At 36.5% G+C, this 26605-nt stretch overlaps 1 long non-coding RNA gene and 1 pseudogene across 1 annotated transcript; one reads left to right on the top strand and one right to left on the bottom strand.

The window, feature by feature from the left end:
• Window positions 1-13774, top strand: part of LOC148588106 (phosphoribosylglycinamide formyltransferase, chloroplastic-like) — a 60748-nt pseudogene extending 46974 nt beyond the window's left edge.
• LOC148588107 (uncharacterized) lies at window positions 2653-3344 on the bottom strand. Its single transcript, XR_015909822.1, has 2 exons — window positions 3227-3344; window positions 2653-3126 (listed from the first exon to the last, which is right to left on the bottom strand). It is a non-coding gene; the product is annotated as an uncharacterized LOC148588107 (long non-coding RNA).
• Window positions 13775-26605: the final 12831 nt, after the last annotated feature.

Below are 26605 nucleotides of genomic sequence, written 5' to 3' on the forward strand. Positions count from 1 at the left end.
ATCGCTCTCTCAGTAAAATTCTTCAAAATATGGGAATCTCTCATCTTCTTTCATGCCCCCACACCCACCAACAAAATGGTGCTATGGAGCGAAAACATCGTCACATAGTCGAAACAGGTTTAGCCTTACTTTCTCATGCCCATGTTCCTCGTGAATATTGGGATTATGCTTTTCAAACTGCCTGTTATCTCATAAATCATATGCCTACACCCTTGCTCAAAAATTTGTCTCCTTATCAAATTATATTTCGTATTTCTCCGGATTATAAATTTTTACATATTTTTGGGTGTGCCTGTTGGCCAAACTTACGTCCTTATAATTCCAACAAACTTCAACCTTGTTTTGTGCAGTGTGTTTTCCTAGGCTACAGTTTTCGTCATAAGGGCTATCAATGTCTAAATCCAAAATCTGGTCGTCTTTATATTTCAAGAGACGTTGTTTTTGAAGAAAAAAATTTTCCATTCTCTGTTTCAAACAATTCATGCTCATCTGACACATCCCAAACTTATCCTCTATCTACACCTATTTTGGCTCACATACCAACTCCTTTATTTTCTCCAAATGCCCCATAATCCACGCATCACACTCCATCTCTCTCTCCTCACATGCATTTGTCTCCTATCACAACATAACACTATCCCACGCATCTCACTCCATTTCTCTCTCCTCACATGCATTTGTCTCCTACCACAACCCAACCTTATCCTCCTGAAACACAAGTACACCCTTTACATGACACATCATCCTCACACCTTATCTCCCCTTCCAACACACCAAATCTGCCCAATATCTCACCCACTCAAAATGACACGTCTTTTCCATCCAGTTCCCATGAAACCACACAGATACAACCCATTTCCCATGAAACCAGCCGATCCTTATCCAGTTCTCATGAAACAACACAGTCATCTCCTATTTTCCAATCAACCAAACCTGCTCCAAATACTCACCCCATGACTATAAGAGCCAAAAACAACATCACCAAGCCAAAGAAATTTCTCGATGATTCTCCCAAACACCCCCTTCCCCATGCTCTTTTGGTTGCAGGAAATGTCAAGGAGGTTAAACCTACGTGCTACTCTCAAGCTAGCACAGATGCAAACTGGCGTAGAGCCATGAATTCCGAATTTGATGCTCATCTTAAGAACGACACATGGCGTCTTGTTCCAGCATCGGAGGCACACAATTTAGTTGGGGGCAAGTGGGTTTTTCGAATCAAGAGGAAGGCAGATGGCTCTATTGATCGTTACAAGGCCAGATTAGTGGCCAAGGGCTTCCATCAACAAGCTGGTATTGACTACGAAGAAACATTCAGTCCAGTAATAAAACCTACTACGGTACATTTGGTTTTGTCCATTGCAATCTCCTCTGGTTGGTCTATCAGACAGATTGATATTCAAAATGCTTTCCTTCATGGTATTTTAAATGAAGAAGTTTATATGTCTCAACCTTCTGGTTACTCTCATCCACAGCATCCCAACCATGTATGTCGCCTTCAAAAGGCTCTCTATGGTTTAAAATAGGCACCATGTGCCTGATTTTCTCGGTTGAGTAACAAGTTATTGGATTTTGGATTTCAAGCATCTAAGTCTGACACTTCTCTGTTTATTTATAAATCTACTACACTCACCATGTTTGTATTGATATATGTGGATGACATAATCATAACTAGCTCAGACTCTACAGCTATTGAAAATCTATTACTCCAGATGAAGTCTGATTTTGGTGTAAAAGACTTGGGTAATTTAAATTTTTTCTTGGGTATTGAGGTCTCTCCGATTCAGGATGGCATTTTTTTGTCTCAACAACGTTATATGCTGGATATTCTTAAGAGAACAAAAATGATTGATGCCAAACCTATTTGCACCACCCCAATGACAACTTCTGTGCATTTATCTTCGTTTGATGGTGAAGTTTTTAATGATCCTACACTGTATCAGAGTACTATTGGTGCTCTTCAATACCTTTCCATCACAAGACCCGACATTGCTTTTTCAGTAAATAGGCTTTCTCAGTTTATGCATAATCCACGGTTAAGTCACTGGCACACTGCAAAACGTCTCTTGAGGTACCTCAAACAAATCATTCAATTTGGATTAAAAATCCAAAAGTCCTCTTCTCACACACTCCAAGCATTTTCTGAAGTGGATTGGGCTGGATGTCGTGATGATCGTCGTTCTATAGGTGAATTTTGTGTTTATCTTGGGAAAAATCTTATCTCTTGGAGTTGCAAGAAACAAGCAACTGTGGCACGTTCAAGTACTAAAGCTAAATACAAATCTTTGGCCAACACAGCTGCTGAACTCTCATGGCTAAAATCTCTATTGGTTGAACTTGGAATTGTTATCTTGACACCTCCAATTTTGTGGTGTGACAATATAGGGGCAAAGTATCTTGCCTCAAATCCAGTTTTCCATGGTCGAACTGAGCATGTGGAGATAGATTTTCACTTTGTCCGGGACATGGTAGCATCCAAATCCATTGATATTCGTTTTATCTCAACAAAAGACCAAGTAGCAGACATCTTCACCAAGCCTTTGTCAGCAAGCGGTTTTTCTACACTCCGTAACAAGCTCAGAGTTGTTGCACCCCCACTGAGCTTGAGGGAGCGTGTAAATGATAATCTCTCATCAACAGTTTTGAATTCAAATATTCAAGATATACAAGATAAGAGTAATGTTTAAATACAACCTCTTTAGATAAGATAATATCTTTTTGTAATTACTTAAAGATAGGATTGTAATCCTAGAGCAAGTACATGGTGTTACATGGTAAACAGATTTTATCTATATATAAAAACTGCCTATACCAATTGAAGGTAATGTAGCAAAGCAGAAATTCTTGAGTTGTAACAGCCACTAGTGCAAACAACAGCGGTATGTCTACACAGACGTACATATCATTTCCAAGGAACCTACTGTTCTTAGAAAAGGGCACGTCTGATGCCAAAGCATCCATTAGCACCTTGCGAGCTTCACTCAAGTTGGAACTGTTATCAAAATCCACGACACACAAATCATTTAATACCTTACAGAATGATCTAAACTTAACCCAACGAAAGGACCGATAAAACCCGATCTGCGAAGAAGGAGCATGATAGCCAGGCATATCCTTCACAGTTCACAACTGGCAACGATGATCAAAAAGAGTAATATAAGTATAGGAGAAGTAGAACATTAACTAGAACTAAATTGAAACTTTGACAAAAACCCACCACATCACTCACCAGAACTTCCACAGATCGAGCAAGAGAAGGGTTCTTTGGCGAGAGTAAACAAGCGGCAGGGGCGGAGGGAGGGGAGGTCAAGAGGGGTCAATTTATAGGGGGAGAAGCTCAGATCTGGTGTTCGTCAAGTGGGAAGGAACAAGAGTCTTGAGTCTTTGAATAATAATAAAATGCCATTAATGCGATATAAAGAAAAAAAATGAGATGGAAAATGTAGGCGAAAGATAGAAAGGAGAAGACCAAAACATAAAAAGGTCTTCGGAAATGTGAACGAAACGACAGGGAGCTGTTGCGTGTTGCCAGCAAAGAGTCTTCCTTCCTTCGACAGTGTGAAAGTCCAATCTGTGGTGGGGGAGCATCAGAAGGTACGAGGAAGTCTTTCATGAGCTAAAACTTGTCGAATTGTGGTTACTGGAGCTGGAGTGACGTGCTAAGTTTAGCTAATAAATAAGGATTAATTATTTTTTTAATACTTATATTTTTTACTTTTTTTAAAATATATATATATATATATATATATAGCACTTTCGTCATATTCACATGTTGAAATATTTTCAAAATAAATATATATAAATATAGATATTATTTTGTGTCTTGGGAGTGTTTTTAAATAGAAGGATTTAATGAGCATTCAATGAAAGTTGTCCCACATTAGAAAGAGTGAAGATTTTGTTGGCATTTATAAAGTCCAACAAATTTACGCTATTAAATGAACTTTGCTAGGGTACACCCTAATACATGTTATAGTACGGTACGAAGCACTGGACGCACGCGCCCGTGACGTGGGCTGTAGGGCGCTAGTGGTGCCTGGATGGCGCACTTGGCACTTATCCCTCGCGGAACAAGATTCAAGGACCTCTACTCCTTAAAAGAGAGGATACTAAATAGCGGAAAGTATAAAATTCTATAAACATTAAATTCTATAAACATTAATCATAACAACCAGATCATGTACCAAGGAGCATCAAAGTAGTTAAAATCACACACTATACAAGTCATTATCTTTACAAGGGATCTATGCTATACTTTAATGTGCAAACATGCATATTAAGCTCTTAAGTCTATAACATAACTCATAAGTACTAGTTACCATGAGTGCTCGCCTAAGCTTGCAATAAGTTCTCAAGCATCTCCCGAATCAAATCTTCCAAGATAACCGGATGCTTCGCAATATCTATCTTCTGCTAAACTATCTATAATAGCATCGTTGTACATACGAAGAAAAAGGGAAAATAACACAAGGGTAAGTCCGACGAATTAGTGAGTATAAATGCACATGACGTACTCATCATTAAAAGATGTGAGAGGAGAGAGAGTATTGAGTTTCAATGTAACGATCATCATGGTTGAGGCTCATTTAGAGAATTTGCTAGAGGACATTTTTTGTTATTTTTTAGACATATTCCCTACACACATGGAACTGACTCAGCTCCCTTATCTGGGAATGCTCTAACTAACCATAAGCAAGAACCACTTTGTTGAATTCATTTATTTATTTTTTGACATGTCAGCACAAGAGAGGGAGGGAGATTTGAACTAGTGATCTCTACTTCTTTAGGCGTGGTCCCAACTAATTGAGCTACCTCTTGGGGACTGTTGAATTCATTTATCAGATAGTATATATAAACAAATTTTACCAAACGTGTATAGAAAAGCGACGAAGCAAAAACCACCCAATAAAGTCTACTAGGCACATGTGGCATCACCAAGCAAACCACCGCTCCAGTCTATGAATCCTTGAACCCTTTACCCTTGATAAAATTTTAAATTTTTTTTAAAAAAAATAATTAAATAAAAAGTTTAACATTTTCTTTGGCATTTTTTTTTAATGAAAATTTTAAAATATTTTTAGTTAAATACTTTCATTAGTCTCTGGGTTTGTACATTTTTTTTTTCTCACCTAAAATTCAAATTCTATAAAAAATGATACATGACTTATGGAAAAAGATCAACTTAGTACCTTTGTTAGCCCAAACGAATGGAATGCCATGTGTCGTCACCTAGAAATGTCACATGTCCTAAAAAAATATTAAAAATTAAAAAAATAAAACCTAAAAACTGAACCCATAAATGTTCAATTTTTTTTTTTTTTTTTTGGTTTAGTTTTTTTTTTTATAATTTTAATTTTAATTTTTTAGGACATGTGGTAGTTCTACTTGTCAACACGTGTGACGGAACCTAACATAAGTACTAAGTTGGTCTTTTCCCGTAAGTCAAGTAACATTTATGATAGGATTTAAACCCTAGGTAAAGAAAAATAAAAATGTGAAAACCCAAATTCTAATATATTTAACCCATAATATTTTTATGGTATTGAAAAATATATTAGGTAATATACCAATTTCCAAAACATATCGATCTAAAGCTCTTAATAAGACCAGTAAGGATAGTACAGGCTGAATAACCCCTATATATATTTATCATCTGGACACGCTGCAAAAAATTTATGGCTTGGGAGGTTGTTGATTAATTGGTTGTAAAATTAAAAAAAAAAAAAATTTATGTGCAACAGCTAATAGATTTTGTAACCGATTAATTCTTGCACCAAAAGTTACTTTAATCTAATCACGGATACTTCATCCTGAAGGTAGCTAGGGGTGGGAAGAAAATAATTTGTTCTTGAAGGAAACGCTACAGTGAAAAGAACTAAGAGCATTCATATTGAGTTCTTCATATTTGACTTTTCTTTAAAATTTTAAAAAGTTCACAAAAAAAGACATTTAACAAGCTTTCTACTTTATTTCAAATTTAATTTTGATCAACAAAGCTCTCAAAATATCAAGCGCCAAAAAGTGAAAGTTATTTAGTTTTCTAATCTCATATATTCATTTTCCTTCTCTCTCATCTACCAAGAATAAGAAAAGAATTAAAAAAATAAGAAAATAATAATCTTTAACTAAAGTAGAGAAATATATATTGAGTTTGATATTTGGTTCATTTTAAAAGTGGCTTTCGAATTTATAAAAATAGGTTTTTCTCTTCAAATTTAACTTTTATTTGAAGAGCTCAATACAAATGCTCTAAGGCCCCATTTGATTTGAGGAATAGACTCTTGGAATGAATTAGATAATCTTAAGTATAACTATTTCTTTGTTTGGTAACACACTATTTCTGAGAATAATTTATTCTCATGACTATTAATCTCATATACACAAGATTAACTAAGCTACTTAAAGAATAGAATACATTTTTCAAAAATACTTATATAATTGTGTTTTACTTTAAACTTAGAACAAAATAAAAAATAATAATAAATATGAAAAATAAAGTAGGTGGCTTGACCATCTATTGAGGTGATCAGATACCCACAGAAGAGGCGACCACCCCCAGACGCCTTGGGAGACCACACCTGAGCCGTCTTGGGGTGGTGCTACCACCCCCGTCGCATTATGGGGTGGCTGTAGCCACCCCAAATTTGCTTTAGGGATGGCCGCGGCCACCCTGGAGCTCTTATGAGGTGGCCGCGGTCACCCCAGCGGGTCACTGGGCGTGGCTGCAGGCTCGCAGCCACCCATGGAGCTCCTTTGTGGTGGTCGCGGCCACTGACGTTTCTTATCGGGGTGGCCATGGGCACCCCTGGCCGCACCTATGGGTGACAACCCCACACATTTTATTTTAAGTTTTTTTTTTTTTTTTTTAATGTGGGTTTGAAAGAAAATAATATGGGGTTTTTTTTGTTTTTAAGTTTTTGTTAATATGTCATCGCATGTATGATGGTGTGTCCACACCAACAAAAAAAAAATGTTTATTTTGTTCATAATTTGTTTTGAGACCATTAAAAAAAAAAGCATATTTGACTAAGCAGGCTATTACTTGATTTTGTACATAAATTTCCTCATCACTCTCTGCTTTTCGAAACAAATCAAAGCAAGAACAGCAAAAGGGCAAAGAGTAATCACACTCAATAAAAGAAAAGACATAGATGGCTATGAATACGAAACATAAAAGAAGTAAACTTGTTAAAGATAACATAGTAGACCATCGCCAACAACACTACAAATGTACAATGAATCCACCCAATTCAACTCAAACTCACGCTCAAAAGTTTCTCTAGAGAAGACTACACGATCACCGTCCACCTGGGAATGCATCACCTCACGCATGCGAGCTATCGCACAAAAATATTCTTTAATGGCTTCTGCAGTTAACATTTTGTAAGGGGTAGCAAGCACCCGCATCACTTCGATCACTTGCGCAAACAATGACGGTTTGTCGACACAGACGTACATAACATTTTCAGGGAACCTACAGTACTCAGAACATGGGGCGTCATATAACAAAACACGATTTAGCGCCCTGCGAGCTTCACTCAAGCTGGAAGTGTAATCAAAATCCACGATACATAAATCATGTAATACTCTACGGAATGAGCTAAGCATAACCCAACGAAACGACCGAGTATACTCCATCTGCAAAGGAGGTTGATAGCCAGCCATATCCTTCACACTTCACAACTGTCAACAGAATTATTCACATTAGAACTAAATTGAAACTTTGACAAAAACCCACCAAAATCACCACCACATCACTCACCACAACTTCCACAGAGCAGGAGAAGATCGAGAAGGGTTCTTTGGCGAGAGGAAACAAGAGGTCGGATAAAATGGAGGTCGGATAACGGATGCGATATAAAGAAAAAATGAGATGGAAAAAGTTGCCGAAAGAAAGAAAGGAGAAAAAAAAAAAGAAACGACAAAGAGTCTTTCTTCGACAGTGTGAAAGTCGAATTTGTGGTGGGGGAACATCAGAAGGTACGAGGATGTCTTTAATGAGCTAAATCGTGTCGAATTGTGGTTAGTGGAGCAGGAGTGACGTGGTAAGTTTAGCTAATAAATAAGGATTAATTATCTTTTTAATACTTAGATTTTTATTTTTTATTTTTTATTTTTTCTTACTTATATTTTAAATCCTATTACAAACGATATATCATATATGACTTGCGGCAAAATATTAACTTACTTTCGTCACATTTACATTCTATCACACCAAATTTCTGGTTTAGGGAGGTTGCTGATTAATTGGTGGCAAAAATAAAGAAACTTTCCTGCTGCTTTTTACCGGGACCATTGGGATTCAGTGGGTGAGGAGGTAACTCTTGCTATCAAGAATTTTTTTAATTCTGGTACAATAGATTCTGAAATCAATTATACCCATATTGCTTTGGTTCCCAAAAAGACTCACCCTTTAGGTGTGTCGGATTTCAGACCCATTAGTCTTTGTAACGTGGTTTATAAGATTCTTTCAAAAGTCATGGCAAATCGTCTTAAAATTTTACTACCAAATATTATCTCTGGCAACCAATCGGCCTTTATCCCGGGTCGGTTAATTTCAGATAATATTTTGGCAGCTTATGAAACTTTACACACTATGCACTCTCGTATGTGTGGAAGAGTGGGGTATATGGCGGTGAAGCTCGATATGAGCAAAGCATATGACCGCGTAGAATGGGTTTTTCTTGAAAAGGTGATGAGGAGAATGGGCTTTGCAAACAAATGGGTTGATCTTGTGATGAAATGTATTACCACTGTGTCTTATTCTGTTATTGTGAATGGTTCAGCCGTGGGCTTTTTTAAGCCTACCCGGGGTATCCGACAGGGAGACCCACTATCTCCATATCTTTTCTTACTTTGTGCAGAGGTTCTAAGCGCAAAACTCACACATGAGGCATTGACGGGGAGACTGAAGGGGGTCCCTACTTCATTCAAAGGTTTGAGATTAAACCATCTGTTTTTTGCTGACGACAGTTTGCTTTTCTGCAAAGCTACTGAACAGGAGTGGAATCACCTTAAAGGGGTGCTGGAGGCTTATGAGCAAGCGTCGGGCCAAAAACTGAACAACGACAAGACTTCAATCTTTTTTAGCCGAAACACAAGCCAAACTGATCGGGAGCGTATTTTGGCGGTTGTCGGTGTCCCAGCAACACAGAGGTTTGATACTTATTTAGGTTTGCCGGCGTTGGTGGGCAAATCCCGAATTGGCGAATTCAAAAATTTGACGGACCGGGTGAAGCGGCGGGTTTCTGATTGGAAGACCAAATTACTTTCCCATGCAGGGAAAGAGGTCCTTTTAAAAGCGGTAGTGCAAGCTATTCCCACCTACAGCATGAGTATCTTTCTCCTTCCCAAAGAATTGTGTAAGGATATTAATCAATTGATGCAGAAGTTTTGGTGGGGTCATAAGGAGAATGACAGGAAAATTCACTGGATGAGCTGGGAGAAAATGGGAAGGGCTAAGGATATAGGAGGGTTGGGATTTCGGGACTTGATTGGGTTCAACAAAGCTCTCCTTGCTAAACAAGGTTGGCGACTCATGCAATTCCCCGAAAGCCTATCCGCCAGAATTATTAAAGCAAAGTACTACCAGCAGGGATCTTTTCTTTCGGCAAAATTGGGTAACCGTCCCTCCTTCGCTTGGAGGAGCATTTTATCGGGAAGAGATTTATTAGAAGAAGGTATTATTTGGCGCATTGGCAATGGGAGAACAGCCCGAATAAAAAGTGATAAATGGATTCCCACGCCCAGTACCTACAAACCATGGTCCTCCAATCACATTTTCGACTTTGAAGCTGTGGTGGCTGATCTTCTGGAGGGGAACCCGGTGCGATGGAATAAACACCTTATCTCTCAAAACTTTTGCGCAGAAGAGGCGGAAGTAATCTGCAATATCCCTTTAAGTAGATATAATCGGGAAGACAAAATTATCTGGCGTGCGACACCTTCCGGTGAATTCTCGGTTAGAAGCACTTACCACTTGGAAATAGAACGAAATGAAAGGAGGAGGGGGGAGTGCTCGTCTGGTGGTGCCGGTCAAGCAATCTGGAAAAAGATATGGAAACTAAAGATCCCAAACTCCACCAAAATGTTTCTGTGGAGGGCCTGTAATAATATCCTGCCCACAAAGTCCAATCTTAAGAAGCGGAAAGTCTTGCCGGAGGATCAATGCATGTTTTGCTACAGGAGCCCAGAAAATATGGCCCATATTTTGTGGGACTGTGTTTCGTCACAGGATGTCTGGTGTGGGAGCAGCAGAAAATTACAAAAAACGGTGGTTGGGGGTGCATGTTTTATGAACATTATGGAGGAAATGGTGCAGCTGCTGCTAGAGGAGGATTTAGAATTATTTGCAATGATAGCCAAGGGAATTTGGAAGAGAAGAAACGAAGTGCTCCATGGGGTACCATTTACCCATCCTGACGAAGTAGTCGCAAAAGCCAAGGCTTCTCTTCAACTTTTCCACAACGTAAACGCCAAGGCCCCAGAAGCACCTGCTGTCTCCTCGGCTGGGAGGCAGAAATGGGAACCTCCATCGTCTGGAATTTTTAAGGTGAACTGGGATGTAGCTATAGCCTCGAAGGAGAAGCGGATGGGAGTCAGTGTATTGATCCGTGATGAGAAGGATTTCGTGATAGCAGGCCTCGCCAAGCCCATATGGGCAGAACACGAACCGGTCACAGCAGAAGCTCTTGCTGCACTCTGTGCAGTGGAATTCTGTAGAGAGGTTGGAATTCACGACATTCTCTTGGAAGGGGACTCTCTAATGGTAGTGAAGGCCATAAATGATCCAAACCCAAACTGGCTACGGTATGGGCAGCTCATAGAGGACTCCCGATTGGCTTTGGGGTCCCTCCGTAGATGGAACGTTCGCCATGTCAAACGAGAAGCCAATTCAGCGGCTCATGAAATGGCCCAGCACGCTTTAAAGATCTCAACTGACCAAGTGTGGCTTGAAGAACCCCCCCAGTGTATTTTTGACATTGTTATTTTAGAGCAATTAGCTCTATCTATGTAGGGCTTTGTCCCGCATCTCAATTTTTCTGAATAAAGATTGCTTTCTCTCAAAAAAAAAAAAATAAAATAAAGAAACTTTATGTGCAAGAGCTAATAGATTTTGTAACCAATTAATTCTTGCACCAAAAGTTACTTTAATCTTATCACGGATACTTCGTGGCGAAGGTAGCTAGGGCCGACAAGCAAAGAATTTTTTCTTTGAAAGAAAGGCTACGTTAAAAAGGAAATTTTTATTGTCCTTGAATATTCTCTCAGCTCGTGAGCTGGCAGCAGAGAAATCTTTTTCTCAGATGCAGCTGTGTGTGTTTGAAATAAATTATAATGCGGAAATATAAATGCAGAATAATAAATAAGCAAGAAAGAAATAGACACAAGATTAAGGTGATTCGACAATATACCTACATCCACACACTAAAGCCCTATAGGCTAAATCTTGCATTTATTGAGTAAATATAATTCTACATAAGACCATCAATGATGGTGGTTCAATGGCCGAAGGAAATCTCCAAAGTGGTTAGACATGTACTAGGGTGTGAGTTCGAATCTCTGCAATAGAGAATCCCCACATATGCCTAATAAGTATTAGCCACCTTAGTTTTCATTGATGTTCTGGTGGGGCTGGGTCAGACTATGACTCAGTCGGACTTGAGGGAGCAACGGTAGGAACTAAGTCAGACTATGGCTCAGTCGGATTTTGGTCTTGATTGAAAATGGAGCATCTTGTTGAAGTTGGTGGCCGCTGAGGAAATTGACCGGAGTTGATGGTGCCGGATTTTTGAAACATCGGCAGTTCTTGAACATAAGCAACTTTTGGCTGGAATGGGCCAATATGGGAGAAATTTTGACCTGCAGAGGCAGCAGATCTGGTCTAGGAGGACCAGATCAAATTATTCATGTTTGACCATGAATAATTTTCAGATCATAGAGGAACTTCCATCTTTGCAAGCAACCATAGATCAATCAAATGTAAACAAAATCAAAAGTTTTGAACTTGGAAAAATTACCCATTAGAGTAGAGCATGTCTGTTCCCCAAGTGGATTCAACTTGAAAAATCAAACCAAACCAACCAGAAAAATCAAATCCAGAAAAATTTCAAAAACCCAAACCCAACATCAAAAAAAAAAAAAAAATCAAAATCCCAAACCCAACAAAAATAAAATAAAATCAAAGCCTAGAGTAATTTGAAGATCTTCAAGGTATATATATGTATATACCTATAGGAGAGAGATGGCTGGAGGGAGAAAGCTAGATTGCCCAAGGGGGAGAGAGACCGCCGGAGAGGGAGAGAAAACGGCACCGGAGAGATGACTGCGTGCTGGGAGAGGGAGAGAAGAAGAGAAGAAGAGTAAGAGAGGAAGAAAAAAGAAAAAGAATATCTTCGTACGCCTAGGCTTGTAACCAATAGAAGATATATGCTGGTTCCCCATGCAACCAATAGTGACGTTCCAAAGTCTGGCATGTCACCAAAGTGGTGACATGCACCACTTTAGTGACGTGCCAACATTTGATACGTCACAATTTTTTTTTTTTTCATTCTTTTAATTTAATTTTCTCCCGCTTGAAAAATTTTTAATGATTTTTTTGTGGTTAGTGGAGCTGCAATGACGTGGTAGGTTTAGTTATGGTGCTTTTAAGATTGCGATTTTTAAAAAATAATCAGCATTCTTAAATGATATCGTAAAACGTAATGCGTTTGGCATTAAGATTTAAAAAACACTTAATTTAAAATTTAAAAAAAAAATGCGATTTTTATCATAGCATTCTTATTGAGCTCTTTAAATTTGGTTTTTCTTTAAACATTTGAAAAAACTCACAAAAAAAGTCATTTAACAAGTTCTCTATTATATTTCAAATTTAACTTTGATCAAAAGGCTCTCCAAATTCCAAGTGCCAAAAAGTGAAAGTTATTTAGTTTTTAATCTTTTATATTCATTTTCCTTCTCTCTCTCATCTACCCAGAACAAAAAAAGAATTAAAAAAGTAAGAAAATAATAATATTTATCTAAAGTAAAGGAAAATATAATGAGTTCGATATTTGGTTCATTTTAAAAGTAACTCTTCAAATTTAAAAAAGAAAAAAATGATTTTTTCTTTTCAAATTTAACTTTTATTTGAAGAGCTCAATATGGATGCTCTAAGTAGGCTAGGTGATAAAAAGCGAATTTAAACTAAAATCACGATTTTGCATAACAAATATTTGATAAAAAAAAAAAAAAAAAAGTTTTTAACATGTTTTACCAAACGCCTTAAAAAATGCAATTTTTAAAATCATACTTATTGAAAACACAATCATACTTTTATATATATGGGTAAAATTGTAATATGCGAATGGGGAGGATGAGCTGGCAAGAAGTATTTTGCAGGTCGGGGCAGTCTGTGAACTTCTCCAAATTCAATATTTTTTTTTTCAGCAAGAATACCAAACACTATCCTTAATCTCCTGCCAAGGCCTTCCTTAAATAATGTTCTTTTAGTTTTTTTTTTTTAAAAAAAAAATTATCAAATATTTTTTTTTACCAAGTATTCACCAAAAATACTTCAATACCCTCTTGGGTGATAAAATTACAGGATTCTTGTGCATAAACTTTCCACTTGGGTTGGATTCCTTTTTGTGACATATTTATTGTTTTTTTTTTTTCAATTTAGGAGCATCGGCTATATGTGGAGGTGACAGAAGCATTGTGTGAAGAGCGGATAATTTGGAGGGAAGATAGTGTTCCTCTCATCCGAAGCAAAGAAAACCCAAGTGAGTTCAGGTAGCAGAATCAAACATCAGAAATTTTTGCTTTTTATAGGGTCTAGGTTTTTCTCTATCACTTTTGCCAAGTCTCAATATATATAATAACATACTTGAATACAATTTTATACCCAAAATTATGAAAAAAACTCCTACCTAGCCGATTAAGGGGGAAAAACGGAAAGGAAGAAAAAGAAGAAGCAGGAAGAGGGTAACCATTTTAAGTAAACATGGTTTCTGTTCCATTATGTATGCGACCAAATTGCCTTGCACTTGAGTTTTGTTATGTTGTTAGACCATTGTTCTATGTGCAGCAGCCAGAGTTTGAAGATGGTTGTATAAATATCATGAGTAATGCTCATTTTCGTACTCATTTATTACACTGTACTCATTTATTACATGCATATCGTATTGGCTGATGTGTCGTTTTAAGTGGCTTACTATGAGCTATGCGGAACTGGATCCTCTCCACTCCATTTTGGACTGAAGAACATCCAATTATTGGTTAAGATCCTGGGCCCATAAATGAGACACATGTCTATTAATAAAAAAATATAATAAAATAATATATATTTTTAAAAATAATTTAAAAAAAAAAAAAAAGAAATTAATAAAAAATTTAGAAAAACTAAGGGGTGGTCGGCCACTCCAGTTGGGGTTGGGGTTGGCTTCGGCTACCCCATACTGGCGGTATGGGCTGGCCAAAGCCACCCCATGGCCCATTGGGGGTGGATCGGCCTCCCCCGCAAGGGCGAAATCAATTTTTTATTTTTTATTTATTTGGCCCTTGGGGGTTTGGTCCAGCCCAGACCACCCCCCAGACCGGCGGTCTGTGGTGGCCGAAGCCACCCCTTAGTTTTTTTAAATTTTTTATTATTTTCTTTTTTAATTATTTTTAAAATATATATTATTTTATTATTTTTTATTAATGGGACATATGTCCCATTTATGGCCTCAGGATGACCATTAATTGGATATTCTCAAATCCATAGTAGACTGGAGAGGATCCTGTTCCACGCTATGCCAGCCAATATGAGATGAGTGTAATAAATGTGCGTGAATAGTAGCATTTACTCAAATATCTTGGTGTTTCCAAGAGAACTGGATCATCTCTAGTTCATTTGAACCGAAGAGGATATCCTCGAACTAGACCCTAATATTTGAACTAGAGAATATCCAGTTCGTTATAGTGGACGGATATTTTTATGTGAAAAAATTGAAAAGACAAAAATACTCCTAAAGTATAACTAACTAGATATTTTTCAGTTCATTTGAACCGGAAAATATTCATTTGAGCACAAGACATGAGAAACTGACTATCCAACAAATAAAAACAATCCCAAAAATAAAAGAACCAAAGAAAAATAAAGACAAAGCAAACAAAAACAATCAAAAACAAACAAAAATGCCCTAGAACAGCTATAGACAAATATCAATATGTTCAATTTCTAGGCATGGTATGTGCCCACCTAATCTAGGTGAGTCCATTACCACTCCCCCTCAATGGGTGAATGGTATTAATCTTCTTGACCCAAACTTTCTTCACATTAGGGACAACTGTGTGACTCTTATCCAAGACATCTAACCGTGTTACTACATCTCTCATCATGTTGAATAATTTCTCATAACTATTTCTAGAATGGAAATATTCTCTTTTAGGCTCATGACTGTTAAGCTGAAAACACTTAGGACGAATATGTCCAATCTTACCACAGTTATGACACGTAGGAATAAACCTTTGAGAAGGTTAGTTCCTTAACATATGCACACTTCTCGACTTAGAACTAGACATATAGGAATCAGTTAGAGTTCCCTTACCTTTTCCACCTTTGGAAATTTGAGGAGAAATTACCTTCTTTTCAGCCAAGCTATCCTTTTTGTTCACTGGTTTCACAAAAATCATCTTTGAAGAAGAAGCAACATTAGTAGATAAAATAGCAAATTTATCAAAACCCAATCCAGTTCTATCAAACGAATGTTTCTGATTATGTAGCATTTGATTTAGCTTTTCACTAGAGAATTTTGTTAAATGATTCTTTGATTCATTCAATTCATTCTCTAAGGATTTCACTTTGGCAATTAGCATTTGATTTTCAGACATCAAAGTATTATGAGTAGCAAGAGAATCAGTTAAGGTGACAGAAAGTTGATCATTTTCAAGATTAACCTCTTTGAGTTTTTTCAAGTGCTGCCTATTCAGCTTTTTCAGTTTAGTGCATTCCACAAAGAGATTATTATAAGCATTTTGCAGATCATTTTCCTCTTCCGAATCATTATCGGACACACCTTGTTTGTCTTGAGAATTACACTCACTATCATCATGCTCACTCTCATAACTAACTCCAAATGCTAAGTAATTAACTCTCTGTTCAGCATCGTCCTTGTCTGACTCATCACTTTGAGCCACATTAAATGCCTTGCCATTTGACTTTCTCAAGTTAGCACAGTCAACACGAATATGCCCATGCCCTCCACACTTGTGACACTTGATACCTCTAAGTGACTTACCTTTCTCAACATTCTCAATTCTAGATTTCTCAGAAAATTGTGAATTGCTATTTCTAAAATTTCCTTTCTTGGGTCTAAAGAATTTCCTAAACTTCTTAGCAAACATAGCAATTTCTTCCTCATTTCCAGAATCCTCATCAGATGAGCCACAAGAGTCAACCTTAACATTTTTTGCCTTAAGAGCAATATTCTTGGTGTTCTTGTGTTTAGGAAGAATTAGCTCAAAAGTCTTAAGTGAACCTACAAGTTCTTCTACTCTCATTATGTCTAGGTCTTTGCTCTGTTGTATGGCAGCAATTTGAGGTATAAACCTCTCAGGTAAAGACCTTAAGATTTTCTTCACAACTTTAGCATCATCCATTTTCTTTCCCAAATTAATGGTAGAGTTTCTAATGGCACTAAGCTTGGAATAGAATTCATCAAAAGTTTCATCTTCCTGCATTCTAATCTCCTCAAACTGAGAAACCAACATTTGAATTTTTGAAGTTCTAACAACCTTAGTTCCTTCATGTGTGATTTCTAAAGTTTCCCAGGCTTCCTTAGCTATTTCACATCTAAAAATTCTAGTAAATTCCTCATATGAAACAGAGATGTAAATAGCATTTATAGCTTTGTCATTCGCAGTAGCATTATTCTTTTTCTCTGTTGTCCATTCAGCTATTGCTTTTTCTGGACGTGTCCATCCAGATTCGACAATATGCCAAACATTAATGGATTTAAAATATGCTCTCACACGAATTTTCCAAAGCGTATAATTTGTTCCGTCAAAGACGGGAAGAGAATTAGGAGCAACAGTATGAGACATTTGATATGGAGTCTCGGATCACACTCAGGAAATAAATCCTTCACAGAGTGAACCCGCTTTGATACCAATTGATAATTCTAAAACGACTCCAAGCGACACCTATTCAAATGTCTAGGTGATTCACAAATATTAAGCAGAATAAGATTTGACCTAACAATTAATAAACAACCAAATACAGATATGTAATGAAAAACAAGAACACAGATATTTGGTTACGAAGAGGAAACCATTTAGAGAACTCTCTAAATGTAAAACCTCTCCGGGGCAGCCAAGCCCAGGAAATCAATCCACTATAAGAAGAATAAGGAATACAAGAAGAATTACAAAACCTTTGCAATTTACTCTTCCTTGTACACGACAAGCGACCCACTTGACTTCTACCGCAGTAGCCCTTTCCAGAACATCTGGCACAATTCTCCTATAAGATTTCCTTTCACCGGAACTCCGATTGGCTTCACGTATTTTCTCTTCACCAATGATCTTGAACAAATTCTCTCACTCTAAGCACTCTAATTTTGCTCAATAAAATACGTAATGTAAAATAGCAAAATTCGTTTTCTTAAATAGAAAATAAACCTAATAAATCAGCCATGTCCGGACAGGGCAAATCTGAGGTCCGGACAGGCCTCATAAAATGAACTTTCTAGAAATGGGGTCTGGACCCTGCTTCTAGCGGTCCGAACCCCTCCTTCAAAAAATCGTTTCTGGAAATGGTGTCTGGACCCTGCTTCTGGCAGTCCGGACCCCTCCTTCAAAACATTGTTTCTGGTTTTTGTGTCTGGACCCGGCTTCTGGTGGTCCGGACATGCTCTAGAATAGGGGTGGGCAGATTAACCGATTACCGATTACCGACCGATTACCGACTTTAACCGAACCGATATTAATCGTAACCGATAGTTATCGGTCGGTAATCGGTTAAAAATTTTATACCGATAAGCTTATCGGTCAGTTAAAATTTTTTTATCGGTTAACCGATATGACCGATAAGACCGATAAGCTATTTTAATTTTTAATTTTTTAGAATTTCATATTTATTATTAAAAGTTAAAACCAAAACGACGTTGTTTTGGGTGAAACCAAAACAACGTCGTTTTGGTTTCACAAATCAGTGAATCACGCCTAATCGCCTATACTACTGTTAAGTGTTAACTTAAGTGTATAGACTATACTCATTAGTCATTAGTCATTAGTCACTTGACTCACTTTGACTCACTTCACTTAGGTTTTCACTTTTCAGAAAATCAATACCCAAGCTATTCTGTGTGGTTTTCTTTCTTCCTCTTTTCCCCAATTTCCCAAAGGACCCAAACCCACGGTGCACATAGCGGCAGCAGTGCAGCAGCCACCAGCCAACAGCCCAATAGTCTCCCTCTGTTGGTCCCTTAGTAGAAGCGCCGCAAGCCGCTCCCTCCGTCGATCCCGTAGCAGCTCCACTCCCTCAGTCGACCCACAGCAGCGCCGCCCTCCGTCGATCCCGCAGCAACACCGCATCTCCGTCCTCTCCCTCGACTCTCGGATCCCTCTGCAGCACCTGCACCGTCGATCTCTCGCAAACTCGCACCATCGCACACCTGCACCTTCGTCTCTCGCAGAGTCGCATCGCATCGCAGCCCAGGTAATTTTCTGTGTTAAATGTTTTTTTTTTTTTTTTTCTGAACTTTGTACTCCATTAGATCTCTCTCTCTGAAAAATTTCAAGATTTTTCAGAGTTTCAAATTTCAATCGAGTTTTTCCCATGCCTATTGTAGTGTTGTTGATTTATCATAAAATTTTGGAGCTTCAAATCTAGTGGTTACTGGTTGGTATTGGGAGAATTAAGTGTTAAGTGTATATATATGGCCTTATTTGCTGTTGGTGGTTTATAATTATAAATGAAGTGTTAAGTGTATATATATCATATATGGCCTTATTTGCTGTTGGTGGTTTATACTTTGTAATTGTAAATTAAATGTTAAGTGTATATATATGGCCTTAATTATTTGCTGTTGGTGGTTTATAATTATAAATTAAGTGTTAAGTGTATATATATGGCCTTATTTGCTGTCGGTGGTTTATACTTTGTAATTGTAAATTAAGTGTTACGTGTATATATATGGCCTTATTTGCTGTTGGTGGTTTATAATTATAAATTAAGTGTTAAGCACTTAAGTGTATATATATGGGCCAATAATATGGCCTTGGTCTGTTTTATAAATTAAGTGTTAAGTGTTTTCATATACTCTTTTTTTTTATAACTAATTTTTCACATTGTATGAGTTTTAAAAATATTGAATACAAACTATTTTTATTTTTATTGTAGTTTAGATGGATGCATATGCACCTACATCAGCTACTTCTTCTTGTCCCATAGATGATGATGAATTAGAAACATATGATGATGAATCTGATGAGTTTGAAACGGATACCCAAGGGATTAGATGTGCTGGTTCTATGGGAACATCTCATAGTCGTGGTGGACGACCACCAATCCCTGGGAAAAAAAGATTAAGATTGAAAAGATCTTCAGTATGGGACCATTTTACTAAAGATAAAAGTAGTTTTGAAGAGTTTCCTACTGCAAATTGTAACTACTGTGGGAGGCAGTATAAATGTCATCCTACAAGAAATGGCACCTCTAACATGTTGTACCATTTTAGAAATTGTGAAAAGTACAAGAGCTTAAAAGCAAGAGAAGATAGGTCTCAGTCTAAGTTCACTTTTGTGGCCGGAGAGAATCAGAGTAGTGGTGCTAGTGGCAATAACCTAATTATTGCTAAGTATTCTGAAAAAATTATTAGGGAGACACTTTGTGAAATGATCATTGTTGATGAATTTCCATTTTCAGTTGTGGAGAAGAGGGGTGTTAGGAAAATGTTTAGGGTTCTTGAGCCTCGATTTACGCTTCCTTCTCGCTATACAGTGATGAAGGATTGTGTTAAGTTGTTTATGACCAAAAGGGACTTAATCAAAAAAAATTGTTGATAGCTGGTCAAAGGATTTGTTTGACTACGAACACTTGGACTTCGATTCAAAATATGAATTACATGGTTGTAACTGGACATTTCATTGATCCTTCTTGGAAATATCACAAAAGAATATTGGCATTTCGCCAAGTGTCGGATCAAAAGGCAATAACGATTACCAAGGAAATAGAGCAATGTTTGGTGGAATGGGGGATTAAAAATTTGTTGGCAATAACACTTGACAATGCAACTGCTAATGACAAGGCAATGACTGAGTTTCAAAAAAGAAATATGTCCAATACAAATGTTATTTGTCGCCATGACTTTGTCCATATAAGGTGTTGTGCGCATGTTTTAAATTTAATTGTGCAAGCAGGTACGAAGGATGTACATGATTCAATTGAAAGGATCCGAAATATAGTGAAGTATGTGAAGGGATCCCCCCAAAGATTTGCCATCTTTAAGTCTTGTGTAGAAAGGAATCAACTTGGGTGTAAATCTTCATTGAAACTTGATGTTTCCACTAGATGGAACTCTACTTATACCATGTTGGAGGTAGCACAAAAGTATGAAAGGGCATTTGATCTTATGTTAGATGAAGATTCGAATTTTTTCAACTATTTGAATGATGATGAGTTGGGGACTCCGACTGAAGATGATTGGAAGAAGGTTCGACACTTTATTAAATTTTTGCATGTGTTTTATGAGGAGGCAATAAGAATGTCGGGTTCCTCGTACTCAACCTCTAACTTGTTTTTTGATACACTCCAAAATGTTTATCATTGTTTGATGGAGTATTGTGAAAGTGATGATTATTCGTTGAGTAGCATGGCAACAAGTATGGAAGAGAAATATGATAAGTATTGGGGAGACTTTGAGGCTATTAACCCCCTGTTGTTTCTTGCTGCTGTGCTTGATCCACGTTACAAGATATCCTTCTTGGAATTTTGGTTGCAGACAAATGTGGGTACATCAAAAGCATCAAGAATTATTATCAACTTAAAGAAGGTCTTGGACCAGTTTTATCAACATTATGCTAAAAATGTTGAAGGAAGTGGGAGTAGGGTTTCAAATGAGGGTGTGGATGTCGGTACAAGTTCCGAAGGCGTGGGTACTAATAAGAAAGATGCTTTAGCTATTTACCATTCCTTTCGAGCGTCCAAAAATGTGATGATGTGTCGGACAAAGATAGAGCAATATTGTACGGAGCAGGTCGAGTCACCAAGTAAGACCTTTGATATTTTAATGTAGTGGAGGGTAAATAAGTCGAAGTGTCCGGTTCTCGCCGAGATAGCACGGGATGTCCTTGCAATTCCACTTACCTCTGTTGCTTCTGAGTCGGCGTTTAGCACCGGAGGTCGCATCATAGATCCTTTTCGGAGTTCTTTGGCTCCGAAAACAGTGGAAGCTCTTATTTGTTGTCAAAATTGGTTGAGATCTTCTCCCAATTTTGAGTGTGGTGAGCAACTCTTGCCTGATATTGAAGATGAAGAAAGCTACAAGCTTGAGTCGGGTAATATTTGTTAATTTCAAATTTGTTCATTGTTCTAATTATTTGATTAAATTATTTTTATTTTTTACTAATCCTTTAAAAATTTAATTGTGGTAGAAATTCTGTCTAATTCCCTCACATTTGATGAGGATTAAAGGTTTGATGGAAGAACTTTGCGAGGTGATGTTTTGTTTAAAGTATTTGGTAAGTTTTTTGTATCATATATTTTTTTCTTACTTGATATTTATTTCTTACTATTTAATATTAATCACTAATAGCGATTAACTATGTTTATGTTTTGTCTATTGAATGAAGCAAATTTAAAGAATTGAAGATGATCCATGTTTGAGGCAGATCATGGAATTGGAAATTATTGTGTAACCTTGTTTATGTTTATCCATATTGATTACTATCTTTATGTTTTCTTTCTACTTTTGATATTTGTGTAATCGGTGTTGCCCTTTATGTGGGTTAAACTTATTTTCTTTTTACTAAGTGACTTATTAACTTTACTTAGTTAATACTTTGTTTATTATTCTTGGATGGATTTTAATTTGGGTTTGAGTATGTTTGATTTTTTTTTGGAATTTTGTTGATTTGAGATTGCTTATTATCCACTGATCACTGTATGTAGGTTGAAGAGAGCCCCTGATACAAAATGTTTAAGGTCTTGAATTGGTTCAATGCTTTGAGTCTTTAACTACTAGATTTTGCATTTGTTAATTTTGTTTTATTGTGAGTGACTGCATTATATAATTTATATTTATGGGTAGAAATGTTGAATTTTCTTTCAATGAAGAATTTCAATTTTGCCTTTCTGAATCAGATAAAGCCCAATTTGTTGATTGACAATGACATATTTCTTTCATTGGAAATTTGGAACAAAATGAGCTTCCACTTCCAGAAGCTAGCCTGGCTAGAACCGATTCTGCTCAAATATGCTCATGGTCCATGGAGCAATCTCATATGATTATTAATTTATTATATATTTATATTGGTCCATCCGTCCATGGAGCAAGCCCAGTAAGAGAAATTAGAAAGAGTTTATTAATTATTATATTAATACAAACTAAAAAAAAAAAAAGCCTAATAAAAAGCCCACAAAACTCAATCTGGCAATCTCAAATTAATTTTTGGCCCAATTAGCAATCAGTAAAAGCCCAATAAAAAGCCCACAAAAGCCCAAACCGATTTAACCGACCGGTTAACCGATTACCGATATGACCGATAATTTTCGGTTAATACTTCTTATCAGTCGGTAATCGGTTAAGACTTGGTTAACCGATAGCTTATCGGTTAACCGACCGATAAGTCCATTAACCGGTTTAACCGACCGATACCCACCCCTACTCTAGAACTTGCTTCCTAAAATACTCATTTTCAACTCCATACATGTAAACCGAATGAGCCAAAACCTGAACTAACAAAGCGAAACTCACGCTCAAAAATTTCTCTAGAGAAGACTACACGATCTTCGTCCACTGGGGAATGGATCAGCTCACGCATGCGAGCTAACGCAGAAAAATAGTCTTTAATGGCCGCCGCAGTTAGCAGACTGTAAGGGGTTGCAATCACCCGCATCACTTCTGCCACTTGCGCAAACAACTGTGGTTTGTCAACACAGACGTACGGATCATTTGCAGGGAACCTAGTGTTCTCAGAAAGGGGGATCAAGGCTGTTGACAAAGCATCACTTAGCTTCGTTCGAGCTTCACTCAAGTTATCAAAATCCACGAAACATAAATCATGTAATATGGTAGAGAATGAGCTAAGCTTAACAAAACGAAAGGACTGAAAATACTCTATCCGCAAATAAGATGTATAGCCAGGCATATCCTTCACAGTTCACAACTGGCAACGATGATCAAAAAGAGTAATATAAATAGGAGAAGTAGAACATTACAACTAAATTCAATCTTTCACAAAAACCCAGCACATCACTCACCAGAACTTGCACGACAGAGCAGGAGAACGCTTCTTTGGCGAGAGGAAACAAGAGGTCGCACAAAATGGAGATGGGGAAGTGGTAGCTGAGGTGTGGAAGATGGCGGTGAAAACAAAAGGATGTTGATATTGTCAATTTATAGGGGGAGAAGCTCAGGTATGGTGTTCGTCAAGTTTGAATAATAATAAAATGCCATTGACGAGATATAAAGAAAAAATGAGATGGAAAAATTAGCCCAAAAAAAAAAAAAACAAAAAGGGTCATCGGACATGTGAAAGAAACGACAGGGAGCTGTTGCGTGTTGCCAGCAAAGAGTCTTCGACAGTTTGAAAGTCGAATATGTGGTGGTAAGAAGAAAAGAATTTTATCACGGATACTTCATCGTGAAGGTAGCTAGTGGTGAGAAGAAAAGAATTTTTTCTTTTCTTCTCACCAGAAAGGATCCTAATTCTTTTAGGCGGGATTTTATAAAGAGAAATAATAGAGACGACACAATTTTGGCTCAATTCTTTTATGTGATCATTTAAAAAAAAAAAAATTGAAGTAATTTAAAGTAATATAAGTAATATATATATAAGGAGTTTGTTAAATGGGTATTTTTAAGAGTTTTGTGGATCCTTTCAAATTTGAGATTCTCTTATTATTAAATCATAGACATGCTTTGCATCTAATAATCCACAATATACTAGCTGTCACACGAAATAAATGTTAAAGTTGATGAAAAACTTTAATGTCTCAATGAACTAGGGAGAGAAAATGAATTTTCATTAACTTTAACATTTATTTTGTGTGACAGTTGGCACATTATAGATTGTTAGATGTAAAGAGGATTTAATTATAAGAGAATCTAAAATTTAGAAGAAAATTGAGGGGATCCTAATCCTTTGTTACATTTTTAGAGAAAAAATAAATATAAAGAACTCATTATGAATGCTCTGACCGAATGAAGTGTAAAATAACAATTATGCCATTCACTTGAAAGGGACATGTTCCTCTCCAATTGAATCCCTTTCCATCAACATTTCATCACTAATTATTAAATGGTGTCAACATCACTATTGAAAATCAACTATTGAATATGTAAGACCCACATTAGTGAAGATATAGGCTCTACATATGTAATGATTTATTTTGCAAAGGTTAGATGGGAGAAGGACTAGGTAATGGTTAATCATTAAACATTCAACCTACAAGGGAAAAGCTCTATGTATTGAACATCTTAGAATTAAGAATTAATACCCCCCATACGCAAGAATTGCTCCCAATTCGACGATGTTGACCAGATGGTGGGTCGAATTCTCGAGACCAACTCCCTTGTCGAGGAAGCTATATAGTAAATAACAGGTAATGTTATAAATTAAATTCTTATATAATTTTTGTACAACTTGATTGATGTGGGTGCTCATAAACAAGTTGATAAACCTTTATAAAAAAATGCCCATAAAATATGCCATATTACATTCAGATAGATCTTTAGATTGTTTTGGTTATCTTTTTTTTCTTTGGTTAATTTATAGTAAAGCAAATCCCCCTGGCCAAAGATGGTGAATTTCATGCATCTTCACGATCTATTTTGGAATGCATGCTCTATTACTGTTTGTTTTTTTTTTTTTTTTTTTTTTTTTTTTTTAGGGTTAAATACTTTTTCGCCCTAAGTGGTTTAACAACTTATTTTTTACTCATTCAATCGGTCTCATTTTGTATCACAGATGGTATATCGATAATGGATAAAAATATAGATATAAAATAAAAAAATACTATAAAAAGCCTATAATGATACATCAATTATTTTTTATTATTATTCAAATTAAAAATTACTATAAAATAAATAAAAAAATAAATAAAATTATTTTTCTATACCAAACATTCTTAATTTTTTTTTATCACATTAATTAATATTTTTTTTTTATAGTTCATGTTCACTAAACAATAACCATCAATTTTTGGTATAATTTCTGTTCACTAAATAGTAACCCTCTGGTGCCAAACGACCTGCAAAGGACAGATTTTAGCAAGAGAAAAAGAAAGGACAGATTTTGATTTTATCCAACGTTTTCTTGTTGGACTCGCGCGTGTATGTTTTATTGTTAAGATTTTTTCGACAGGCTAGCAGAATCAAATTTGTCCTTTTGATTTTTTTGTGGGAAAATCAACCCCTATTCATTCATTTAAACAAAAATCTTGTCATTCCGGTTTACATGCATTCTGGCAGCAAAAGTCAGAAGCAAGCCTTCACAGATCGAAAATGTTTGACAAATCCTTTTATTTATTTATTTATTTTTTATTGTAGTTGGAGCGCATTTGTGAGTGTTGAGTCCCACATTGAGAAAATATAAAAGAAAATAATACTTAATATACTTAAATGGACCTTAGCCCATTAATTTAGGCTTTTGAGCTATAGTTGTTTTCAATTATGTATATTAATGTAGTCTTGGTAAAAACTTTATAACCTTTTATCTCCCAACAATAAAAATATTGGAGAACTCTCAAACTCTCACCCAATTGACAATGTCCTCCCAAACATTCAATTGTGACAATGTCCCCCCTCAAACTACTAAAAATTGTCAATGTTTCCTCAAATGACGAAACTTCCATTTTTAAAATAAATAAAAAATACTTAAACTTCTAAAACACACACACACACACACACACACACACATATATATATCAAGCAGCAAGGAGAGCAGGATTTATATCTATACATGCAGCATAGATATAAATCCACAATATCAGCTTGGCTTTTATTGTGATTTGTGAGATAGACATTAGCAACCATGGACATATGATTCATCTTATTAAGCAGTTCTTGCTCAGATAAACCGTCAATATTCCATTCATACAATTTATCAGCAGACACAGAGAATTGGGATTGGAGAAACCTTTCCTCGAATTGTAAATCAGGAGGAGTAAGTTTGGAATAAAAATTCTTTGTAAGATTGAAGGGTTTAGACCCGACATAGATCCTTTGGAGTTTTGGCTCCATTTCAATCTTGCCAAAGTTTTGTTCAAAAATTCTGATGTCAGAATCAGTGAATTCTTGAGAAGAAGTTTCAGAATTAGAAGAGGAAACTTTTTTGATACCAAAATTTTGTCCAGAAGAACTGGCACGAGTATGAGTTAATTCAGAAAGTAATTTGTTGACTTTCTCAAGGTTCATTTGAG

The sequence above is a fragment of the Corylus avellana genome, chromosome 1 (assembly GCF_965113065.1).
Source record: "Corylus avellana chromosome 1, dhCorAvel1.hap1.2, whole genome shotgun sequence".
Lineage (NCBI taxonomy): Eukaryota > Viridiplantae > Streptophyta > Magnoliopsida > Fagales > Betulaceae > Corylus > Corylus avellana.